Source organism: Dromiciops gliroides, chromosome 4, assembly GCF_019393635.1.
Source record: "Dromiciops gliroides isolate mDroGli1 chromosome 4, mDroGli1.pri, whole genome shotgun sequence".
Lineage (NCBI taxonomy): Eukaryota > Metazoa > Chordata > Mammalia > Microbiotheria > Microbiotheriidae > Dromiciops > Dromiciops gliroides.
In genome coordinates, this window is record NC_057864.1 from 93181211 (window position 1) to 93206224 (window position 25014).

Here is a 25014-nt window from a genome sequence, read left to right on the forward strand (position 1 = left end):
TCTGTGCTTGAGAAAAAGTAAGTTGCGTGTAGGATGGATTTAAAGGATAGATACTGGAAGAAGGTGAAAAAATGAGAAGACTATTACAATAGTCTAGGCAAGAAGTGAAAAGACAGACCAGCATGGAGGCAATTTAGGTGGATAAAAGGAGACAGATGTCCTAAACCCTTACTGTCTGGAAAGTTCCTTGTTAAAGTGGTATTGACATTTACATCCATCAGAAGGAGAGAGACAGAGAGAGACTATGATAGCCCCAAATGATTTCTGCTTCCTTTTCTAAGGGTTCATGAGTCATGTTTTTAATAGGTGCATAGTAAAACTCAACCTCGTTAACCTGTATGCTAAATAATCCCTCTTCTTTCCATTTTTGAAAAATCTCAATGATATTTGCCAGTCTCATGTTCGTTAATAGTTTATCTTTCCTCCACTCCCAAAAATCACAGAGGATTCAATTTTCCCAATCTTTTATTTTCAAAACTTTGAAGTTATATTTGACTCTTTCCCATTCTCCACCTCTACCCTAGTTTCTCCCATATCCCCTCCTCCCCACTCCTTCTCATTGCTTCCAATACCACCATTCTATTACAGGCCTCCATTACCTTCTATCTGGAAAATAGCAATAGCCTCCTAAAAGATTTTGTCTTCCTGCTCCCTTTCCTTGAATCAAATATTCATGTCACTGCCAGAGTAATCTTCTTTAGCTTATCATTTCTCTGGTCAGTAATGTTGATTGGCCTTGTATTTATTGCCTATTGAACAAAATTAAAATTCTTTTACTTAGTATTCTTCCTTTCTAGTCTATGTCTTATTTCATTTAGGCTTTCACTCTACATTCCATACAAACTGTGCAAAGTTCTATAAGCCACATAAGCTTTGGGTTTTCCATCCTCCATGCCTTTGATCCTAGTATCCCCCTTATCAGGGGAGTATATACTCCTCCCTCTTTGCCTAACAAACTCTTGTTGAATCTTTAAAGCCCAATCTTTGTTGAATACCTCCCCATGAAATTGCAAGCTTACTTCTTGCATTTCATGTAGCATTTTGCCTTGGAATTCTCTAACACATGTATCACCCCCTACCCACTGACATTTATATGGATATTTAAGGATAACAAAGTATTTTATATAAAATGTCATTTGATCCTTACCACAACTTTGTGAGGCAGTTACTTAATAGATGAAATGGAAGGAAGGAAACAAGAATTTATGAAGCACTTACTGTATGCCAGGCACTGTGCTAAGTACTTAATAATTATTTTCTCATTTAATACTTACAACACTGGGAGGTATGTGCTATTATTATTTACATTTTACAGTTGAAGAAATTGAGGCAGGCAAAGGTTAAATGATATGCTCAGGGTCACACAGCTAATAAGTATCTATGGCCAGATTTAAACACAAGTCTTCCTTATTCCTGATCCAGATCTCTATCTACCACATCATTTAGCTGCCTCTAACATTAAATTTCAATTAGAGTAAAAATTGCATCTTATTTAAATTGTGTATCTCTGCAAACACCTGGTCTATTTTTCTATACACAGTAAGGGCTTGGAAAACATTTTCTAAACACTTCCTTTGTGTTAAGAATGTAATGTTAAACATACTGAGATAGCAAACATAGTATTATATAATTTTCTTTGCATTTTTCTTTGGGCTTTTTGTTTTGTTTTGTAAATATTGTATTAGGGAGAAGAGTCATTTATTGGTAAGTGATTGTTATCTCAAAAATGATACGAATTTTTAAATGGTTAAATTAACGGAATGTAGTTCATCTAAACATAGTAGGCAAATAAACAAACAAATAAATAAAAGAATGAAACAATAAACAAATGAATGAAGGGATGTATGAATGAATGAATATAGTAGGTAACATGAACTCTTTTGTGATCTATATATTCCAATCTGAAGGTCCTTCTCCTTGGTAGAGAAAACAATTTAAATAGGACTTGAAGGGCACCTAGAGGGTGCAGTGGATAGAACACTGACTCTGGATTCAGGAGTACCTGAGTTCAAATCCGGCCCTTAACGCTAGCTGTGTGACCCTGGGCAAGTCACTTAACCCCAATTGCCTCACCCAAAATAAATAAATAAATAAATAGATAGATAGATAGATAAATTAATAAATGAATAAATAAATAAATGAATAAGTAAATAAATGAATAAGTAAATAAATAAATAAGTAAATAAGTAAATAAGTAAGTAAGTAAGTAAATAAATAAATAAATAAATAAATAAATAAATAAATAAAATAAATAAATAAATAAAATAGGACTTGAGTAGGTAGTTCACCCTTCTCTCTTTCTTGTCCATTATGGTTCACTCCCCACCCCACCCCCCAACAACAATCCAAGAATTTGCAGTTATCCCTTCTTTGGTGTTTCCCTTGCCCTTAACATTACTAATATAGCAATTTTTGTTATTAATACAATTGAACAAAAGAAATAATTGATTCTAGACTTTCTTATTCATGGCATTACTTTTATAGGACCATGGTACACTTTTTATATTCCTCCTCAGTCCTTGATTCTACAATCTACACATGTTGATTTTTTAAAAATTCAGACTGATTTTCTTTTCATCATGCATCCTCTCTTCTTCTTAAACAGTGCCCCCTTTCTTCCTATTCAGAACTATATCATGAGAATCTTGTTCTTGAGAGTCTCCCATACACCTTCAGCTATCTTGTTTCATAGAATTTTAGACTTCGAGGTCCTACACATACTTTGAACTCTTTCTCAGGTGTTCTGCCTTTAGTAGAAAGGGGCTTGAAACAGATATTTGGATCATGATATTCCCCATCACTACTACATACTATGATGAAGGACAGAAGTGTCATATTGTTGATTTAACACCATTAACACCATAAATGATAGGCATGTGAGTTTTGGTTAACTTTACACTTGCCAATGATGAATTTCTCTTGGTCCCTAATGTACTCCTCACCACAGATAAATTATGTTTTTCCTAGTCCCTTGGCCCTCTTGAGATGCTCAATTAAGAAAGACATTCAACCCATTCTCTCAGTTTCCTACCAGCTGTACCACTTTAGGATTTCCTTGGACCTACTTATCACTTCTTCCTTTCCCAGGAAACTTGTCATTGAGAAATCTCATTATCCTGATAGAATCTACCTGGAATTCATATTTTATCACTGCCCTTTGCTCCTGTGGACCATCTGACTGAGGAACATTGGCTATAGTACTTCTGTTAAAAAGAGGAGCTCAGTTCAGTCTTCTCTCCATTTCCTATAGACTTCTTTGGACTTCTCAATCATGTCCTCATACTACATACCTTCTCCCTTCCCACTCCCATACCCCAATTTTCTACTTCCTTTTGCGTATTGTCTTCCCCTGTTAGACTGTAAGTTCCTTGATGTTGGGGGTTGATTTTTTTTTTTAATTAATATCTGTATCCCTAGAATTTAGCACAGTTCCTGGTACAATATAAGTGCCTAATAAATGTTTATTTACTGATTGATTGACCTTGGATGACTTGTGCAAGACCATCTGAGGGGATGTCACAAAGATATTGATTGTATTTTTTCCCTCCAGTGTTAGGGTAAGTTATTCAGCACATGAGTGTTAAGTTATTTATTGATGAAGCCTGCTATGTCACCAGTGTAGGAAAATGTGGGTTTTGGGGTGATAAATGGTTTATGTGGCTGACAATTTAGGGCCTGATAAGGCTGTATCTGTACTATAATAAGTTTTTAAATGATTACTGGTTAATGTTCATCCTTCAAATAAATCTTCATTCACTCTATATCTATAAGGTTTCTTAAATACATAGTCCTTGGAACCTCATAATTCAAATCCAATTTCTGACTGGATTATTCATCAGGCTAAAACACATATCATTGTGTTAGTTTTGGTATCTGCTTCTACTGATCACTGTCTATTTCTTCCTTCTACCTTGGTGGTCATTAGTATGCCTCAATATCACTTCCATAAATTACATATCATCTAGAAGCTCTCAGAAATACTTTATTTATTTCCTCACAGTATTAAACTTTCTAGATATAAGATATCTTCCTTTTTCCACTTTCATAAAATCAGTTTTTCTTGAATATGGCTATATCGTTTAATTTCAATTTTCTAGTAGTCGTGTACTATGTGTCAATAATGCTGATAAGGACAAATAAATCACAATTTTTAGAATTGGAAATGTCATTGTCACATAATGTAGTTTTTTCCCAATTATCTTCTACCACATTCTGATCAATGGTCATATGTTCTCCATTTGAATATTCCTAATGATCGCAAGGTCACTATTATAAAAGGCAGCATAGCCTATCACTAGAAAATTTCATCTGTTAAAAATTTCTTCCTTACCAATACAATCTATAACACTTTAATGCTGCTATCTGAAGAAACTTAGAAATATATTCCCTATTCTACCTCACTGAACCCCAATATTTGAATAAATTAATCATATTCCTTCTTAGTATTTTCTTCCCCAGACTAAACACTCCTAATTCTATCATCGGATTCATATAAAACAGTTTTCAGACCTTTCACTATCTTTGTTGCCCTATCCTGGAGGGAATGCAGTTTCTCATTAGCCCTACTAAAGTATTGGCTGAACAAAATATAACTATCCTAACATAACTGGGGTAAAAACTTGATGGAGAGCAATAGATATGAGCATTATAACCAGTTTTGCTGGTAACATACCATTGGGTGGGCTTCTGTTTTCTTGTTTATAAAACAGAAAGATTGAAGTAAATGATTTTCACTATGATTCTTTATCTGCTCTGACCAATTTATAATATGGTAAAAGTTACCTTCTTCAATTAGGACACCATACTTCTGTTAATAAACCTTTAATTGCCATAACTTAGTTTTTTCTTTCTTTTGTTTTTCTTTTGGCAAATAAGTTCTAGATTGAGGTCGGCTAAAACATCCACATATTTCTTTTTCATACAAACTGCTTTTAAGCCAACTTGTACTTGTACATTTTTTGATATTTTATATAAGTATCTAAATGTAGGACTTTTCATTATTCTGGCACCCTTTCATTTCATTGTTGTTAGTTTAGAGCACAGTTCCGGATTACAAAGATCAGTCAAAATACTTGAATATATCAGTTATTCCCTCACAGCCTTATGCCATTCACACATTTGATAAATGTATTCATGATATATAATCTGTGATATATGGATCTCTAGCTATCTATCCATCCATCTCTTTCAAAGGGGGGTCCTCTAAGGAGATAATTACGTAACAACAACAAAAGTGTACTTTTAGATTTAGAGGTTTAGTACATATGAAAAAGTTGGAAATGCCATTTTTTAGCATATGGACCAGATTTCCTGCACATAGTCAAAGCTGTTTTCACACATCTTTAAATTCTCATTTAAACTAAAGCCCAAGCTGTTCTGAAGCATATCTTGTGTACATGATTTGCTTAATTAATAAAGGCAGCAGTATGTTGGGATTTTTTTTTATCAAATTGTCATAAAATTAGATACCCTAGTTCCTTCTGGGTAAATAAAGTTTAATTCAGAAGTAGGAGACTTCCTTCTATTTTCCTTTTTTCCTTAGGAATTTTGAGGTCTTAGAGGGGTATACAGAATAAATCTGAATGATGACATTCCTCTAATAAAAAGGCTGGGAGGCACAGAACAAGATTTTAATTTCACAGATACATTCTCATTTTTGCTATGATTATTTAGTGGTACAGAAAAGCCACACAGGCTAATGATATTTAATACATGGTCTGTTTTCTTCTTCATAGATACCTGTGATTATATGGTTACTGCAATGACTACATGAGCCCCACTCATACCAGATGTAGGGAAAGGAAAAGTATACTTAAAAGTGTTTTATAAAATTAGATAAAAATCACACCAGGGATAGACCATTGGGTAGGTGAGGAAGATGGGATGGAATGGTAAGGAGAAGGAATGGAAGGTGTCAGCTAATAAGACCATATTTTATTTCGGTTAGTAAACTGTTGCTTAACAAGGAGAAATAAAGTGAGACAGTATAATGTCACAGAGAGAGCACTGGCCATGGAATGAGAAACATGAGGCCAAATCCAGACTCTTCTTAGTAGCTATATGACGTTGACTCCTAAGGCCTCAATCTCTTCATTTAAAAATTATTTGGGGGGGGGGGTGCAGTTAGGTGGCACAGTGGATAAAGCACAGGCCCTAGATTCAGGAGGACCTGAGTTCAAATCTGTCCTCAGACACTTGACACTAGCTGTGTGACCTTGGGCAAGTCACTTAACCCTCATTGCACAGCCAAAACAACAACAACAACATACACACACACACACACACACACACACACACACACACACATACCAAAAAACAAAAACAAAAAACCATATATGATTAAACTATATAATCTCTCAGGTCTGAATCCTGACTTACAAGATGATTTAGAACAAAGAGGTTCTTACCATATGGTAACAAAAGTATGTCATTTGCGACCTCACATTAATTTTGTTGTTGTTGTTGTTGTTGTTGTTTTTGTTTCGGGTGGGCAATGAGGGTTAAGTAACTTGCCCAGGGTCACACAGCTAGTAAGTGTCAAGTGCCTGAGGCCGCATTTGAACTCAGGTCCTCCTGAATCCAGGGCCGGTGCTTTATTCATTGTGCCACCTAGCTGCCCCACCTCACATTAATTTTGCAGGAATGTGAAGTGGTTAATAAAAATAGCAATAACTAGCATGTCTATGGCATTATAAGGTTTGCAAAGCCCTTTACATATCTTATATCATTTGATCCTCACAACAACCTTGTCAGGTAGATGCAATTATTAGCACCGATTTATAGATGAAAAACCTGAGGTTGGAAAAACTGGATGACATGGCAGTGTCTCAGCAAAGATTCAAACTCAGGTCTTCCTCAGTCCAAGGATAGTACTCTGTCCACTGCACCCATATCTACCTAAACATTTTTGAAACCCTGGCTTAATGGTATTTTGAACTTAGCTCATATGCCTGGGAATGTTATCACATACAGAAGGGAAGAAAAGTGCTTTGAACTTTCCTTTTCCATATTTTAAAATTCTATTTCATTCCCTATACCACCACACAACTTAATAACAAAATGTTTTCTATAACCCAACTGTTGCACTTATCTATCCATTCATTGAAAGGAATAGAAGACAATTATTCCCCAGGAGAGCTCAGTAGATATGATTTTCATCATTCTGATAAAAGAAAAGCCCAGGGGGCAGCTAGTTGGTACAGTGGATAAAGCACTGACACTGGATTCAGGAGGACCTAAGTTCAAATCCTGCTTCAGACCCTTGACATGTACTAGCTGTGTGACCCTGGGCAAGTCACTTAACCCTCATTGCCAAGGAAAAAAAAAGAAAAAAGTAAAGCCTAGGGGGCCTATGAGAATGAATTCAACAAATATGTATTGTGTATAAAACAAAAAGTCTATGACTTCAAGGAGCTTACGGCAAAGTAAAAAAATATGAAACTTATAAAATAACTCTAGGAAAAGTCAGAACATATGTTCCATAATAAAATACAAACAAAATTCAAGTCAGGCACAAGGTACACATGATGCTAACAGATTGATGTGATCAGGGAAGGTTTCATGAAGCAGGTAGCATTTGAACTGGTCCTGGGAGAATGAGTATAATTTCCAAATGCAGAAATAGTGGAAACAATTATTTTATGTGGAAGGAAAAGGATGAGCTAAGGCACCAAGATGGGAAATTTAAGTGTTGGTGGGAAATGACTAGTGTTTAGCATGGCCAGAATATAGGGCACATATAGAAGAGTAGTTAGAAATGAATGTTGAAAAGGCTTTTTGGACTTAGAGAATAGACAACCTTACATTTCAGGTTAAGAAGATTAGAATAAACAATAAACTAGGGCAGTAATAGGAGATTACTGAAGTTTTCTGATACAGAAAAGGACATATAGACAGACTTATGCATTAGGAACCTTAGTTTTTCTTTGTATCCATCTCTGTCTCTTTCTGTCTCTGTCTGTATCTGTGTCTGTCTCTCTCTCTCAGTAGAGACTGACACAATCCACAATCCCCTACTGCAATCCCAGAACTTTATATTCAAGTTATCTATAAATTGGGAACCTGGCAAAAAAGTAATTTGGGCAGAAGAATTCTGATGCTTTCACTATAGGGCAATAAAGACTTCAATTAGGGCAATAGTAATGGGAATGAAAAATAATAAAGGAAAAGAGACAGTACTGTTAAGGGCTAAAATTCTAGCTAGTCTGCTAAAGCCCTAAAAAGGCAATTTCCGTCTCCTGATACTTTACGAAGACTGAGTCCCAAAGCATTTAACTGATCAGTGGGATTCTTAAATGGGAACTGCCTGTTTCCTCTGAACAGTTGCTATCGTTAGGGTTTTTACCTCTTTAGCGTCTACCTCAGGTCTATCTGAAATCTCTTCACCTATGAATGGTGCAGGCTTTTTTCCACTTTTCTACTTCAGAATCGTCATAGGTTAGGTTGGAAGGAATATCCTCAGAAGGTGAAAGGTTAAATACATGTTCAGGAGCTTCTAATGCAGCAAGCTTGGCTGCAGAATCGGCTCATGCATTTCCCTTTGAAACAGGATCACTATTCCCTGTGTGGGCAGGGCAATGTACAACGGCTAGGGAAGAAGGCCGTTCTTGCCCTCAAAGACCTTCGCTTCATGGGCAGAACTCTTCTACAGTAAGTATCCAGCAGGTGGCGTTATTCCAATCGTTACAGTACCTAGAGCAGAAGTTATAGGATTTTGAAACTGATATTATCATAAAACAAAACAAATTATTGATTACAAAGAAGTTTTTAGTCCAAGCAAGGAAAAAATTGGTGAAATATATAGATAGAAAGAAAGAATAATAGATATAGATATTAATATATAGTTAGATTATATAGAGATATAGATGGCAGAGATGTATAGTTCTATAGTCCATTCCAATCCTCATTACCCTCACACAACATAAGATGAAGTAGAATAGGAGAAATATTTCTATTCTACCTGAGTCATTAGAAGACCTAGGTTACAATTTATAATACAATACTGGCCCTGCCATTGACTTTAGAGAAGTCATTTTACTTCACTAGGGCCACAGTTTCTTCATCAGAAAAAACATAGAGAGTAAGATAGATGTGTTTTTCTTTCTAGTTTTAATGGTATTATCCTAAGGATGTGAAAGTAGACAGCCAGAACCTAATTTAGATTATAATCTTTTCCATATACAAAGGCCCTAGAATCACTACTGAATGAATATCTATCTCAACACTTTCATGATTTATGTATTTCAACTAATAGTCTGTTCCTATTTGTACCCTGAGGTGATGATATATCAAGCAGAAATGTTAAATATACTGAAAACAAATCTGTACATATATCTACAACAGCCTTCTCACAGTCATTCATCCTTTTTTTGTGCCCTTAAAAATTAGAGGCATTTTTAGTCCCTAATTTAAGAACTAAACATATTCATCCAAATTATGCTTTAAAAGGAAAATTGCAGAAAAGTTGAATAAACTAGCATCTGGAAGTTATCATAGCCATGGGAAACTATTAGACTTTATTTTCTTCTCAAATCTCCTTGAGATAACTAAATTTAATTTGGTTTTAAGATTTAATAGAAATAATGGCTTTCTTTAACATTCTCAAAATCCAGATTTTAGGGTAGAGATTTAGTTAAAAAAAAAAAAACAACTCTTTATTATGCTCCATCTCTTGTCCTAAACATTATCCATTAAATATTTGAGTTCATTTGAAAAATGATAAAACATGAATCACAAAATAGCCACACCATGTTTTATCTTTTTGATTAATATTTTATGACACAGTGTAGTTGATGGTGTTTACCTTTGAAGAAAATTACAAATGCCCATCACATCTCTACAATTCCGTTACTGCAATCATAGCACTTTATAACAAGTACCTCTAAATTTAAAATCATATGAGAGTGATCTCTAATAGCACCAACACATACTATAAATATTATCACTATACATTCATCTCATATCTTGAAAAATGTTATAAAAATGAATGTTATTGATTTAAATAAACATTTAACCTAACAGAGATGACAATAAGAGTAAGTCAATAAACATTTATTATGCACTTACTATTGCCATGTTGTCTCCCCCTTTAGGATGTAACTCCTGCAGGGCAGGCGCTGTTTCTGATTTTATATGCATCTTCATCACTTAACACAGTGCCTGGCACATAATAAAACTTTAAGAAATGCTTTGACTTGTAAGGGACTTTACTAAAAGGCAAAGAGGATACAAATGAAGGGAAAGAGAAAGGGAAAAGGGAAAATAAAAGGAATTATAAAATTTTGAGGTGGAAGGGATTTCAGCAGTTATCTAGTCCAATCCACACCCAAAAGCAGGCACCACAATAGTTGTCATCTAGTTTTTCTTGCAAACTCCAATGAAGGGAAACCAATCACTTCCTGAGACAATCCATTTGAAGAGTTCATTTAGACTGCTCTAATTATTACATTCCACTAAGAAGAAACAGAATGTTCATGGATAAGTGAATTATGAATATATAAAAAAAATAAATACAATAGAGATTAGAAGAGGAAGGGCATTACCTACCAGGGAAATCTGAAGAGGCTTTAAAGGAAGTAGCATTTGAGATGATCCTTGAGTGGAACAGAGTCCATAAGATGAAGATGACGAGTCAGAGCATTCTAATGCATAGGAAACAGCTTATAAGAATGCATAGAAGGTGATGCCATAAATGGGGAAACAACTAGTTTGTCTAGTGCATAGAGGGTATGCGGGGCATTACTACAGGCACAAACACACACACATGTAACTTTATATGCTATATATTACTACGTATGAAAACATACATATATATACACATAGTTATGTGAATATATACATTCATAATGCCTACATGCATGTATGCATACATGCATACATATACACACTTTAGTCCCAAAATGTATTATTTAGGTATTGCTCATTACTAAATAATGAACCTAGAAAAATATTTAATTATGAAGATCTCTACATAACAAACAGTGGATTTTATATTTTGTCCCAGAAGCAATGAAGAATTGATGAAACTTCTCAACCAAGGAAGTGACATAAGCAGGCATGTGATTTTGAACTATCTAGTAAGCAACTACATGGAGGATACATTAGAGAGGAGAGTGGCATGAAGCAGGAAAGCCAATGGTTATGATATTGAAATGAGATCCTGGGATAATAGAGATAATCTGGTCTTCCTTTTCATTTTACAGATGATGAAACTTAAGGCAGAGAGGTGAGCAAACACTCCAAGCCATATAACTAGAAAATGTAAAAAACAGGACTCAGATTAAGTTCCTTTTCCTGCAAAAATTCAGCATTCTTTCCATGCTTTTGCCACATTGTCTCTGATAATCCTGTCAGAAGGAAATGAGGGTCTAAACCAGGATAGTTTTTTTTAATATAATTTTTTTTTTTTTTTGCGCAGGGCAATGAGGGTTAAGTGTCTTGCCCAGGGTCACACAGCTAGTAAGTGTCAAGTATATGAAGCCAGATTTGAAATCAGGTCCTCCTGAATCCAGGGTTGTTGCTTTATCAACTGTGTCACCTAGCTGCCCTGAACCAGAATAATTTTGATGTGAGTAGAGACTTGAGGACAGATATAAGAGATATTGAGGAATTAGAATCAATGAGACTTGGCAATTGATTGGATATGGAGGAGGAGGAAGAGTATCACTAAAGTATCAAAGATGAATCAGGCTTAAACCCAAGAGATTGAAAGAATAGCTGTATCCTGGACAGAAATATGAATGTTAGAAGGTGGGATCGATTTGGAGAGAAAAGTAATGAATTACATTTTGGCCATGTTTAGCTTGAGATGCCTGTGGGACATGTAGGATATGCCACCAGTCAGTTGGAGATAAATGGAGCTAAGGAGAGAGATGAGGACTGAATGTATGTATGTATATATGCATATGTATGTACATGTATATATATATATATACATATGTATATATGTTTATTTGAGAATCATCTTCATAGAGATTATAATTCAACTCATGGGAGTAGATGAGATCACTGAATGAGAGTTAAGAGAAGAGAATTAATGAACTGATAAGAAGCAGGTCATAGATAACAACTATCGGGGCAGCTAGGTGGCTCAGTGGATAAAGCACCAGCCCTGGATTCAGGAGGACCTGAATTCAAATTTGGCCTCAGACACTTGACACTTACTAGCTGTGTGAGCCAGGGCAAGTCACCTAACCCTCATTGCCCCCCCCCCAAATAACAACTATTACTACTACCACTGCTGCTGCTGCTACTAACATTTACATAGTACTTATAGTTTTGCAAAGTACTTTATATTTCATTTGATCCTCAAAATAGACCTATGAGATAGATGTTATTATTATCCCCATTTTTTTTACATATGAGCAAACTGAGGCAGACAGAGGTTAATTGATTTATCTTATAAATGTTTGAGGCAAGGTTCAAACTCAAGTCTTCCTGAATTCAAGTTCTTTATTAAAAATAGTTAAATAGAAACCTACTAATACAAACATTAAGGACTTGAAAAGGAGATTGAGAAAGATCTGTCAACAGGGAGGAAGAAAAGAAACAAAACAGAACAATACAGTATGTAGAATGGTCAGGTAGGGGACAAGGCAGGGGGATTATCCAGAAGGAGGAAGTGGTCAATTGTGTCAAAAGCTGTAGAGAAGTTAAGAGTGAAAAAAATGATTGGATTTATTTTCAAAATCATTTTTTATCATTGGAGAGAGAAGTACAATCACCTGTTGTATGATCACCTCTAATCTCATCATCATGATGCTAACTCAAGTCTTGACTGACACCATCTCCCTCAGCCTCCTCTTCCCTCTAATTGAGATGTAGAGTACCAAACACCTTCCAATGTCTTCCTTTTCAGAGAGCAGAAACTGGTCTTTTTGTCTCATTCCATTCTGCATCTTCTGTTCTGCCTGGTTTCAACTTCTTTTCCTATGTCGTTTTATTTGTTCTCTCCCCCCATTAGATTATGAGCCCCTCTAAGGTAGGAACTGTCTTTTTATTAATTGTACCCCCAGAGCTTAGCACAGTGTCTGATATACTTAGGTCCTTAATAAACGTTTATTGCATTTACTGGATTGATGGAAATGGAAGTCAGAGGTTGAAGAGTTGAGAAATAAGTGGGAGGCAAAAACGTAGAGACAATGAGTGTAGACACATTTCTTTTTTTTAATTTCCCTGGGGATTTGGCTGTGAATGGAAAGAGTTACAGATGGATGGTATAAAAAGATGTTAGGGTCAAGGGGAAGAGGGTTTGTTTTTCTTTTATTTTTTTCTGTGTGTGTGTATATGTGTGTGTGTGTATGTGTGTGTGTGTGTGTGTGTGTTTATTAAGGAAGGAGATTTGGGCTTTTTTTTGGAAGGAGGAAAAAAGCCTTTAATGAAAGATTTGGAGACTATATAGAATGATCACCAGAAATCAATCCACTACTATTTCCTACTGTCCCCTAAAATTGCTTTTTAAAAATATATTTTTTGTAACACCAGCATTTCTGCCATTATCTCTCTTTATCCCAAAAGAAACTGGAACTGAAAGTCACAAAACCATCAAATCTCAGAGTTGGAAGAAACCTTGGAGTTAATCTAGCTCAGTTAACACTTAAAACCAAGAATTCTTTCTAAAATACAACATTGCACATTATGAGTTTGCTTGAAAAACTTAAGTGAATGTGAACACACTAAATTTCAAGAAATCCATTTTATTTGTGGATAACTGTAATTGTTAGCAAATTTATTCCTACATTCATCCTTATCATGGAGATTGAAATACCTGCCTCACCTCTAAACCATATTAGCTACGTAACTCTGGGTAAATCATTTGATTTCTCATTGTTCCCAGGAAACCCTAACATGATAAGTTGTAAAAGAACTGCTCATCTGCATTAGTTGAGGGAGTTTCCTTGCCATCAGCTACTTATATCAATGAGATAAGAGATCCATACAAAAAAGTAATAATGCCAAGAGGACTATAACTCAAAACCTTGGTGTGTGAAAAAAATAAAACAATGTAGTTAAGGTGCTTTTCAAAGCACCTTATGCATTATATAAATAATAGCATTAAAAATAAAAATATTAGCAACAAAGCATTATATAAATATTATCTATTATTATTATCAGATTGCACTGAAATCTGATACTCAAAGTTTCAACCATTGTTCTAGGTTTTATCATCTGGGCCAAGTAGAATAACTCTAATGCTACTTTTACAGAACAATCCAGGAAATGACTGAAGAAAACTATGATGTCCCACCAAAATCTTCTCTGAGTTTAATACCACAAATTCCTTCAATTGATAATCATATCATATGACCTTCAATCCCTTCACCATCCTGGTAGCACTCCTATTCTCCAGCATGACAGTATTGAAAAAGGACATTGCACCCCTAAAAACAAATGAAACTTGACACCGTACTCTGCATGTGGTTTGGCCCCAAATGTACAAGTGGGACCTTCAGTTCTCTAGTTCTGAACACTATGGCTTTTTTAGCATAGCTATATAGTTGTAGTGTTTTTTGGAAGGCTGCCAGTTAATACTCTTTGTACTTTACATCTCCGAACAAATTCCAGATTTTTTTTCCTGAAGTACATCTATTTAGTTGTCTTTCCAACCTCCTACATATGGAACTGAATTTTAAATTCTTAAGTATAGAATTTTGCTTTGTTTTTTGTTTGTTTTTTGTGTTTTGCGGGGCAATAGGGGTTAAGTGACTTGCCCAGGGTCACACAGCTAGTTAAGTGTCAAGTGTCTGAGGCCGGATTTGAACTCAGGTACTCCTGAATCCAGGGCCAGTGCTTTATCCACTTCGCCACCTAGCTGCTCCCCATATAGAATTTTAAAATTTTATTCTTGTTACATTTCTACTTATTGGATTTGGCCTATTGAGATATTTTTGGGTGATTATTTTGTCATCCAATGAATAAATTATCCTTTTCATCTTTGTGACATCTGCAAATTTACCTTTCAGCTAGGCCTTTATCTATGACATCGATAAAAATATCAAACTACATGAAACCAAAAACAGATTTCTAGTCCATTCAGCTATAGCCATCCTTATAAATCACCCTGAATCAGATATTAGAGATGCAAGGCATTGATCATAATGACTCATAGGAGTTGACAGGGATAGAATTTTTGTCATCTAGGTATCTATTCAGATTTAGGGATTCCAAAATGTAACATTTATTTATCACTTTAAGATCGGCAAAGTACTTTACAAATATATTCTCATTTTATTTTCACAGCAACCCTTGGAGGTAGATGCTATTATTATCCCCATTTTACAGATGAGAAAACTTGGGCTGATGGAGGTTAAGTGACATACTCAGCCTCACAAAGCTAGGAAATATCTGAGGCCAAATTTGAATTCAGGCCTCCTTGATTCCACGTCCAGTGTTCTATCCACTCTGACACGTACCTGCAAACCTGTTACAATTTCCCCAGTGACTGGTAAAACCTTTGTCAGCTAAATCTTATCTGATTTTACTACTTTACTCAGCATTGAGGCAAGCTGTTTTCACCAATAGGCTTCCAGGTCAAATTTGTCAGGTTAATTCTTACCTGTGTAAGCATTTATGAAGGCAAATGATTAGAAGAGCAAGCTCTATCAATTTCTGATCTGTTTTTTCATTCATTCATTCTTTCTTTGCTTATAGTTGAAGAATGTATCTCCTCTGTCTGCCTTGTATCTGCTTCTTCAGTTCCTCTGTACCTCCCTGCCTTGCTGACCATTTCCTGAGCCACTGATCACTTATCTGGTACTACTCATGACAATGTAGCATTGAGCTGTACATAGATTGGATCATGTTTCCCCAGTCCTATTTTCCCTTCCTCTCAGATTTAGGGAATATTTCCTATGACTCAGCAGGATACCTACGTGATTTTCTGATCTTAATCAAGATAACAAATGACTTGATCATGAGTTACATTTCCCTTGTTCTATTGCTACAGGGAAAAGATGTGGAAGATAAGAATGGCAAACCTATTCCTATAACATATTCTTAGAGTTTATGTATGCAAATGTGGCAGATTAATTAGGGTAGGTGGGCCTAGCAATTAATAATATACCACATGCTCCTAAATTTATCTGCAAAGATTCTTCTTACTTAATGGGCCTCTGTTTTGCAGTGAAAGATTTGAAGTGTGATTAGTTACAGTGTAAAACAAAAGGATGTCAAACAGAGCTGGGAAGCCTCAATATTCCAGGTTAAAATGTAACTAGGAAATATTTAACAAAATAAATAGAAATACAATAAAAATAGACAGCATCACATTTTAAAATGAAGTCATTACTCTGCCAGGCAGGATCCTTTTGTACCAATTAGTGGCCTTTTTTTTTTTTTTTGAGTTTGACACCATACATTTATACTTTCTATGGAAATGACCAGTCAAACACATCCATAGTAATACTAAAATTATCTTGAAACCCAAATCAAATTCTTACCTTAAAAGAGCTATATTAATCAACTCTTAAAAAAAGAAACAATCAAGACCCTATACTCAAAAGATTATTATTAAAGGTTGCTTTCTACTATTTTCTTTTTCTTTTTTTTTTTGGTGAGGCAATTGGGGTTAAGTGACTTGCCCAGGGTCACACAGCTAGAAAGTGTTAAGTGTCTGAGGCCTAATTTGAACTCAGGTCCTTCTGACTGCAGGGCTGGTACTCTATCCACTGCACCACCTAGCTGCCCCTTCTACTATTTTATTTATAAAAAAGTTCTATAATAGAGACTGCCTGGAGTAATCTGCAATATAAACCTGCAATCTTCAAATATTTACAAAGAGTAATGATGATACTGGTTGGACTTTGGAGAACTAGTCTTGGTCATTTACGGGAACTTTCTCTAGTTCCTGTTAAAATAATGATAATAAAAAGAAAAAAAAAAAGACTAGCCATTGATTCCATGTGTCAAAATGTCAATATCCTGTTTAGAAATTAGTTTTCAAAAGGCTTTTTAAAAAATCATTGCATCTATTTAAAAGCAAGAGGTTCCACTGAAAATAAATTCATTTACTACTTTTGTTAATTCAATGCTTTTGTTTAAAAAGAAAAGAGAGAGAGAGGTGGCTACAGGTAAAAACAACAACAAAAAAGCAAAGTTATGTTCTGGGTTACCAGAATTCAATTATGTTTAAAGGGTATGTTATGGCAACATTAAAAACTGTAGTTAGGATAAGCATTTATGAGAACAGATATATATATGCAAAATAATATCTCTGATCCCATGGCAAAACTATCAGCCTTGACAATTTTAAAGGGATTGTTTGTTTGCCCAGTGTTCCAATCTTTCTTGGCTCTGACTGTCATAAGTAATTTCAGTTGCTATGGTACAGTAGCTCAATCTAAAATGAAAAGTTGCAGGCCTTTCAAAAGAATCGAAGAGGACGAAAAAGGGCAAATAAAGATTGCGGAGATTATGTCTGTTGTCCTACAAAGTCTGGGTTCAAAAAAAGTATTCGCAGTTAAGTAAATATTGATCCTTATTTGGTGCCGTGCTCTTTGCCCTATTATGTGCTGCCTTTTGTTTATCATGAGCTTAACTTTTGAGGCAATACCAAATGGAAATTAACGTTCTGCTGAATTATGAAAGATTGAAGACATACCCCAATTAATAATAACTGTATAACATTAATACCTAACATTTATACAGTGCCTACTATATACCAAGCACTTTGCTACATGTTTTACAGTTTTTAAAAAAAAATCTCATTCGATCCTCACAACAATCCTGGGAGGTTTATAGATTTTACAGATGAGGAAAATAAGGAAAACAGAGGTTTAGTGATTTGCCTTGGGTCACATGGCTAGTCTAAATGTTTCAGCTTTGAATTGTAACTCTAGTCTTCCAGATTCCAGACCTGAGATCTCAATTGTGCAACCTGTGTATATTAGTGATTTCCCTCTATAACTTTTCTTTGTAACCTCAGTATTTAATGGAGTATGTGGCATATAGTAGATGCTTAAAAACTGCTTATTAACCAATTGACTGACCCATGGCAGCCACAACAAAAACGCACATATGTAGTGAAAAAGTTGGCTTCATTAAATATAGTATATTTCCTTTTTTGATAGGAAAAAAAATTGACCTGAGACTAAAACATATTGGAAGACATATTCTGATAAGGCTAGATGACTGAAAATCACAGGGTTTATTGATGATGTACTGGTAGTTATTTTATTATGGGCCTATGATTACATCTTTGTGTTATAGAAACCCACCCCTCCTATGCAGATCAGCAACTAGTTATGGTTTTAGAAAGTGGCTTCGGACTACTGAGAGGTAGTGGGAATATAGTGGACAAAGAGTCAGCTTTGGAGCCAAGGAAAACCAAGTTTGAGGTCCTGCCTCTGACTAGTTGTGTGACCATAGGCAAGTTAAATAGAATTTTAGTTATTCAGATATTTACCTTTACTTCTTGTACCCACTTTTTCCCCCTTTATGATAATCTTTCCTGTTTTCAAATATACTCAAAGAAAGTTTATTTCTGTTAATTTAAATATAGGGTAATTCTGTAACCTTAAATGAATTAATAATTTAATTTTTAAATCATTTTAAGTGCTCACCAAATTTCAGGCACTGCTTAACAGTTAGGCTATAAATGCAGAGGCAGGCAAAAACAATACAAAACAAAACAAAAAAGGAGAGACCGCCCTCAAGGAGTTTACATTCTAGTTGGAATGACAATGCATGTAGGGGAGTAGTGGATAACCAGGTGTGCTTTGTTCTGAGAGGTTACAGAAATGGTGAGTTGAGTCACAGGGCAACTGATTAACAAATCCTTTCCAGGAATGGTAGTGCTGGTTTGATTACTGTTCCCAGAGGAGGTAGAAACTCTATATGTGGGGGAGGTGGGTTGGGAGAGAGTCAGAATTTAGAGCAGGGAACAGGGTGAGATTCTTGATATAATATAAATGTAGAAACTACACAGATGAAAAAGACATCCTAAATTACTATCAACAACCCCTATAATAATGGCTCAGTGTGCCATTAAAATGGTTGATGTCACATCAAAAGTTACTTACAAGAACATACCAAAATGGCATAGGCATATGTTATGAGGGTGTGAAAAATATCTCCATATTGTTGTGTGGCAACAAAACAAATATGAGGTACTGAAAAGTCAAGGTAAAATCCTGTATTCCATAGGAAGAAGGATCTGCAGTACTATGACATTTCAGCCAAAAGTAATCATAATTTTAAGAAGCCTTTCCTTTGGCTTGCTAGAAAACTTATTGGAAACTCCAATTTGGACTTTGTTGCCATGCATGCTCTTGCAACTCCAGAAGTTGTCACGGATCCAACTCTAGTAGCACAGTATGAACAGGATTTACAGATTGCTCAGACAACTGTGCTCCCTAATGAAGATGACAACCTGCAAGATGTTAATAATGTAGCATGTTTGCCACTTTACTATATAGCTAAGCAGAACAGGTACTTAATCTCTGGAATGCTGAAGGAGCTAAATAGGATTGAATTTGGCAGTTGTAAAAATATAAAATAAGTCACATTTAAATAAAGAAGTTTTATTTAATAAAGGATTTATTTAAATGAAGAAAATAGTTAATATTTCAGACCTGGATATCTAATTGTTTTGGATCACAATTATGTGTTCCTTGAGTCATATCACAATATTCAATGGTGAATCTTGTTTCTTACTGTCATTCCCAGTCTTTTTTTTTGCTTACATAAGTAATATAGTTGTATTTCATTTGTATGTATGTGTACATATGTAAGCACACAAAACTTATGCAAATATACCTATGTGTGCATACACATGTGTCTATGCATGTACATGTGTGTAAACACCTGTATATGTGTATACATATCTATATCTATCATCTATCTATCCATCTATCCATCTATCATCTATCTATCTATCCATCTTTCATCTATCTATCCATCCATCCATCCATCTATCTATCATCTATCTATCTTCCCTAGCTGGGCCAACTTTGGGAAAAACCACAAAGAAGGAAATGCTTCAACTTCAGTTGCTTCTCCATTCCCATTCATCATATACTATTATCTGGTTTGCTTTTTACCTCTGCTATCCTACTCTCTTCCTCTAGAAAGGATTTTTAACATGAGGTCTATAGACTTGTATGTGTGTTTTCCCAATATGTCCAAATTTTTTTAAGATACTTGTTTTTCCTTATAATTTTATATATTTTATTTTATGAATTTTAATATAATATTCTGAGAAGGGGAACTAAGACTTCACCAGATTATCAAAAGACTCCATAATGCAGATACACAATTGATCCATTGTTTTTTTTTTGGCCAAGATACCTTATTTAGACCTTTTCTCCTAATTTACACTAGACTAGATTGCTTTCCATCCCCAGACACCCTTCCTGTTTCCAATATCAGTCCAGGTTTATTTGTCTGATGCCCTATTCCCTAGGGCTTCTATTACATTTGTATCTTATTTGGGGTCTTAAACACAATAATGCAAAGGGGAGAGAAGTTTCAGAAATTCAGGCACCCTGTCAAAATCAGTATGAGGGTGATAATTTTTTTTATGACAGGATCCCTCTTCTTCCAAAAATCATGAAATTATACCATATGGGACACTGCCTACTCCACCTATGCATAAGGCAGGCTTTGTCTCCTAAACCACTTGTGTTTTGTTTTATTTTTAAACATAGGAATTGCTCTGAGAAAAATATTCTTCCTCCAGAGGCATTGTTTCCCTCTTAAAAAAAAAAAAACTATCACGGGAGATTCTTCCTTGTTGTAGGTAACCTTACTATATGGAATATTTGCTTAGTCAATGTTTCTATAAAGCTAATTAGGAACAGAAACATAACGTTGTATGCAAATTTATAATATGAATATTTGGCACATATACATATATCTACTTATATGTATGTATATACATGTACAAATATACAATACATATACTGAGAAAATGTGAACATTCAAGTGAAAATTTGCATTGGCATTCTTTGGATTAGGATCTCTGCTATATTGTCAATACAGATATAATTACAGACAGAGAGCCAACTCTAAAGGATGTAGCCAAAGAAAGGTGAGCAGTTACAAATAGTAAAAAGAACAAGATATAGTATTCCTGTGCCTCTTGTTTTGTGATCATATTTAATATTCCTTACGTAAACAAAATAAATTTGCTTATTGTAACTAAACTCCAAGCATTTTACCTCTGCATCATCACATAATGAAAGTCTTGAAATATACTTAATCACAAACAGAATTGAATTTCTAATCTCTGAAACCTTCTTGTAAGAAAATCGGGCATTCCCTGAGACATTTGAAAATTGAGGAATATAATTTATGGCCATTATTTTTAATAATGCTCAACACCTAATATGGTACATTGATTTACGACCCTGGGCAAGTCACTTATTCCCTTCTCTCCCTCTCCCACAAACTTTAGTTTCCTTATCCATAAAACAAGAGAAGTAGATGTTCCTGAGATCCCTTTCACCTCTAAAAAGAATGATCCTATGAAATATTATGATTAGGGCTGCTCAAGATTCACTTATCTCATTTTTGTGGGTTTTTAAGACTCATCATTAAAATCCAGAGTCATTATTAGAATTTCAATGATAATTCCCATAGCCAGTTTTACCCAGGCATAATTTACTGTCAGATGAGCATCCGCTAGTGGAAACATAAACTCAAAGATTTAGACTTGAAAGAGACCTTTGAAGTCATTGATTTTTTCAGATGAAGAACACAAGGCTTCCTGACTTGCCCACGGTCATAGTGGCAGAGGCAATATATTAAGCCAGATGTGCTGATTCCAAATCTATCGTTAGGCTCATAGAATCTCTCGAGAATTTCACAAGCAGAAATCATAAGAGCCTACAGTGTTTTGTTGTTTACATAGCACTTTCCTTACAGAAATCCCATAAAGTAAGCAATGCCAATGTTATTGTATGGGAACCAGAATTATTTCATCAACATAGGGGTCTTCGAAGTGAGTAAACTATACCAATACAGATTAGCAACTGCTGTGCAGCTATCTAGTCTTAGAGTTGCATGGGGCACCCAACAGCTTCAGTCACTTGTCCTGTCTACCCAGCCAGTTTGTATCAACGGGTAGGAAAAGGATTTGAACCCAGACCTTGCTGGATCTCAGGTAAGCTATCTATCCCTTACGCCATGCTGCTATCCTGGTACTACCCTCATTTTAAAAATGAGAAAAATTAAGTGAAGCAGTCAAGTGTTTTAGTCATATAGCCTATAAGTGACAAAGACAGGGCTTAAAATTTGGACTCTGACAAACATATAGGATGAATTTGGTACCTTTTTCATTATACTTATCACTGTGCCTGGCACATAGTAGGAGTTTAAATGAATGGGTTTTTTTTTTGATTGATTGATTATATTATGCTCCTGTTCAACACTCTGATGAGTTCCCCCCAACATAATGTGACTTCCAGAATTTTAATTTTTCAAGATCCCCTTGGTAATGGAAATGAACACATATATTCTCCAGGAATAAGTGCCTTCAACTTGGTACCCTTTACTCCCAACTAGACAGCCAGATGGCACAGTGGATAGAGTGCTGGACCTGGAGTCAAGAAGACCCCAGTTCAAATCTGGCCTCATACCTAATAGCTGGGTGACACTGGGCAAATTTCTATTTGCCTCAGTTTCCTGAGGATTAGCATAAAGTGAGAGTAGTAATAGCACTTACCTCCTAGAGTTGTTGTAATGATCAAATAATATATTTGTAAAACACTTACCACAGTGCCTAGCATGTGGCAAGTACTATATAAATATTCATTCCCTTCCCTTCTCTGGTTCTTTTCCCCTACCCCAGGCCAACAGCTCTGCTTCCAGACTAGCCAAGGCATCAGTACCTGTGGAGAAGCTCTGAATTCGCCTGCTTCCCTGCCATCCAACTGCTACCACCAAGTCAAGAAAGCAAGCCTTGCTGAAGCAGCAAGGTGCCCTAAAGGAGAGATAAGAGGTGGAATGTACCAGTTGGGTCAAACCACTTCTACCACATCAGCTACTATAAACAACCACTTCCATTCATATTCCAGTGGAGATAGAGCAGGACCCTGCACCAAAAAGTGCTGGGAAAAGCATTATTGAACCCCCTAATCCTCAACCTTCCACTCTCCACCACTAGCCGTGCTTCAAAGTGTACTCATTCTCCAGAGAAGCAAGCTTTGGGAAGAAAAGCCTCACCAAAACAGATAGACAGATAGATAGATGGATGGATGGATGGATGGATGGATGGATGGATGGATGGATGGATGGATGGATGGATGGATGGATGGATGGATGGATGGATGGATGAATAAATAAATAAAAGTCTCACCATCCCAGCTAGCCATCCCTAACACCACCTGTTAATCAAATATTATTATTATGTAAGTAAACCCACATGACCCCACTTTAGTAGTTCCAGGGTTGGTCATGGAGTCAGAAAAAGGAATTATTACTTAGATAGTGCCTACTATACCAGGTACAATTACTAGCTTTTTTAATCCTTATAACAACCCCATAAGGTAGATTCTATTGCTCTTTTCAGTTTACAGTTAAAGAAACCTAAGCAAACAGAGGCTAATTGACTTGTACTAGATCACACACCTACTAAGTGTCTGTGGCAGGATTGAAATTCAGTTCTTCCTTACTCAAGGCTCAGTACTCTATTCATGGCACCATTAAACTATCCCCGGAACTAGGTTAAGTAAACCCAGTAATCTAACCAGGAAGTCCTCCCTAACACAAAGTAGCTTTGTGTCTAGGGAAAACATTAACCACTCAGTGCCACGTTTGTCCATTTTGCATTGAGGAAGTTTTCATGTGGTAACTTTCCATCATATCTTCTCCAGTACATCATGCCCTCTATCATCTCCACTCTCTCACAAACCTTTGATTTTTGCCCCAACTACTGTTTGGTTCCCTGCTGCCTGCCTAGAAATAAGTTCATGTTTCTCCTATCCTTTAAAAACCCTACCTCGATCTGACCATGCCCACAAATTATTGCCGTAATATCTTTACTCTCCTTCATGGCTAAACTGTTGAGAAAGTCATCTATAGAATGCCTGCTTCCTTTCTTCTAACTTTCTTCTTGGGAAGCTAGGTGATGCAGTGGATAGAGCACTGGCACTGAAGTTGAGAGGATCTGAGTTCAAATCTCACTTCAGACACATGTTAGCTATGTGACCCTGGAAACTCACTTAACCCCAATTGACTTAAACACCTGGGACCATCGCCAGTCATTCTAATATATATCTTGCCACTGGACCAAGATGGCTCTGGAGGAGAGAATGAGGTTGGTGACTTTGCACAGCACTCTCAATTAAATACAATTCACTGCAAGTCATGACATCACCCTAACATCATGGTCGTTTTTGAAGGATAAACAATAACAACTTTCTTCTTACTCTCTTCAGTCATTTTCAACATCATCATTCAACTGAACCTGCTCAGTTACCAATAATCTCTTAATTACCAATTCTAATAACCTTTTCTCAATCCTTACTCTTTTTTTATTTTTCTCAAGTCTTTGATATTTAATTACCTTCTTCTTGATATTCATTTCTCTCCAGATTTTTGTTCTCTCCTGATTTTACCTTTCTATGTGTGACCACTTCTCAGTCTCTACATTATCTCACTTGATAATCTGATTGGCTCAAATGGCAATTATTATCTATGTAAATGATTTTCAGATCTATTTATCTAGCCCTAACCATTTGACCTCCAGTCTTGCATCTCCAACTGTCTATTGGATATCTTAAGTTGAATGTCCATAGATATGTTAAATCCAATATGTCCAAAGCTGATCTCATTAGCTTTTTTCCTCCTCTCAAATTTCCAGTTACATCCTCATAAACACCAAGGCTCACATCCTAGGTATCAGAATAAACTCCTCTCTCTGTCAACACACCTATATAATCTGTTGCCAAGTTCTTTAATTCTACCTTTGCAACAACTCACATCCACACCCTTCTCTCCTCTGACACCAGCACTACCCTGGTGCAGACCTTCATTATCTCATGACTAGATTATTATAATAACCTTCTGCTTGGTCTC

General features: G+C 35.7%; 1 protein-coding gene and 1 pseudogene across 3 annotated transcripts in view; one reads left to right on the forward strand and one right to left on the reverse strand.

The window, feature by feature from the left end:
* The window catches only part of KCNT2 (potassium sodium-activated channel subfamily T member 2), a 545987-nt gene that overhangs the window by 230084 nt on the left and 290889 nt on the right, over positions 1 to 25014 (reverse strand). The window lies entirely within an intron of this gene.
* LOC122753378 lies at positions 18987 to 23064 on the forward strand (annotated as a pseudogene).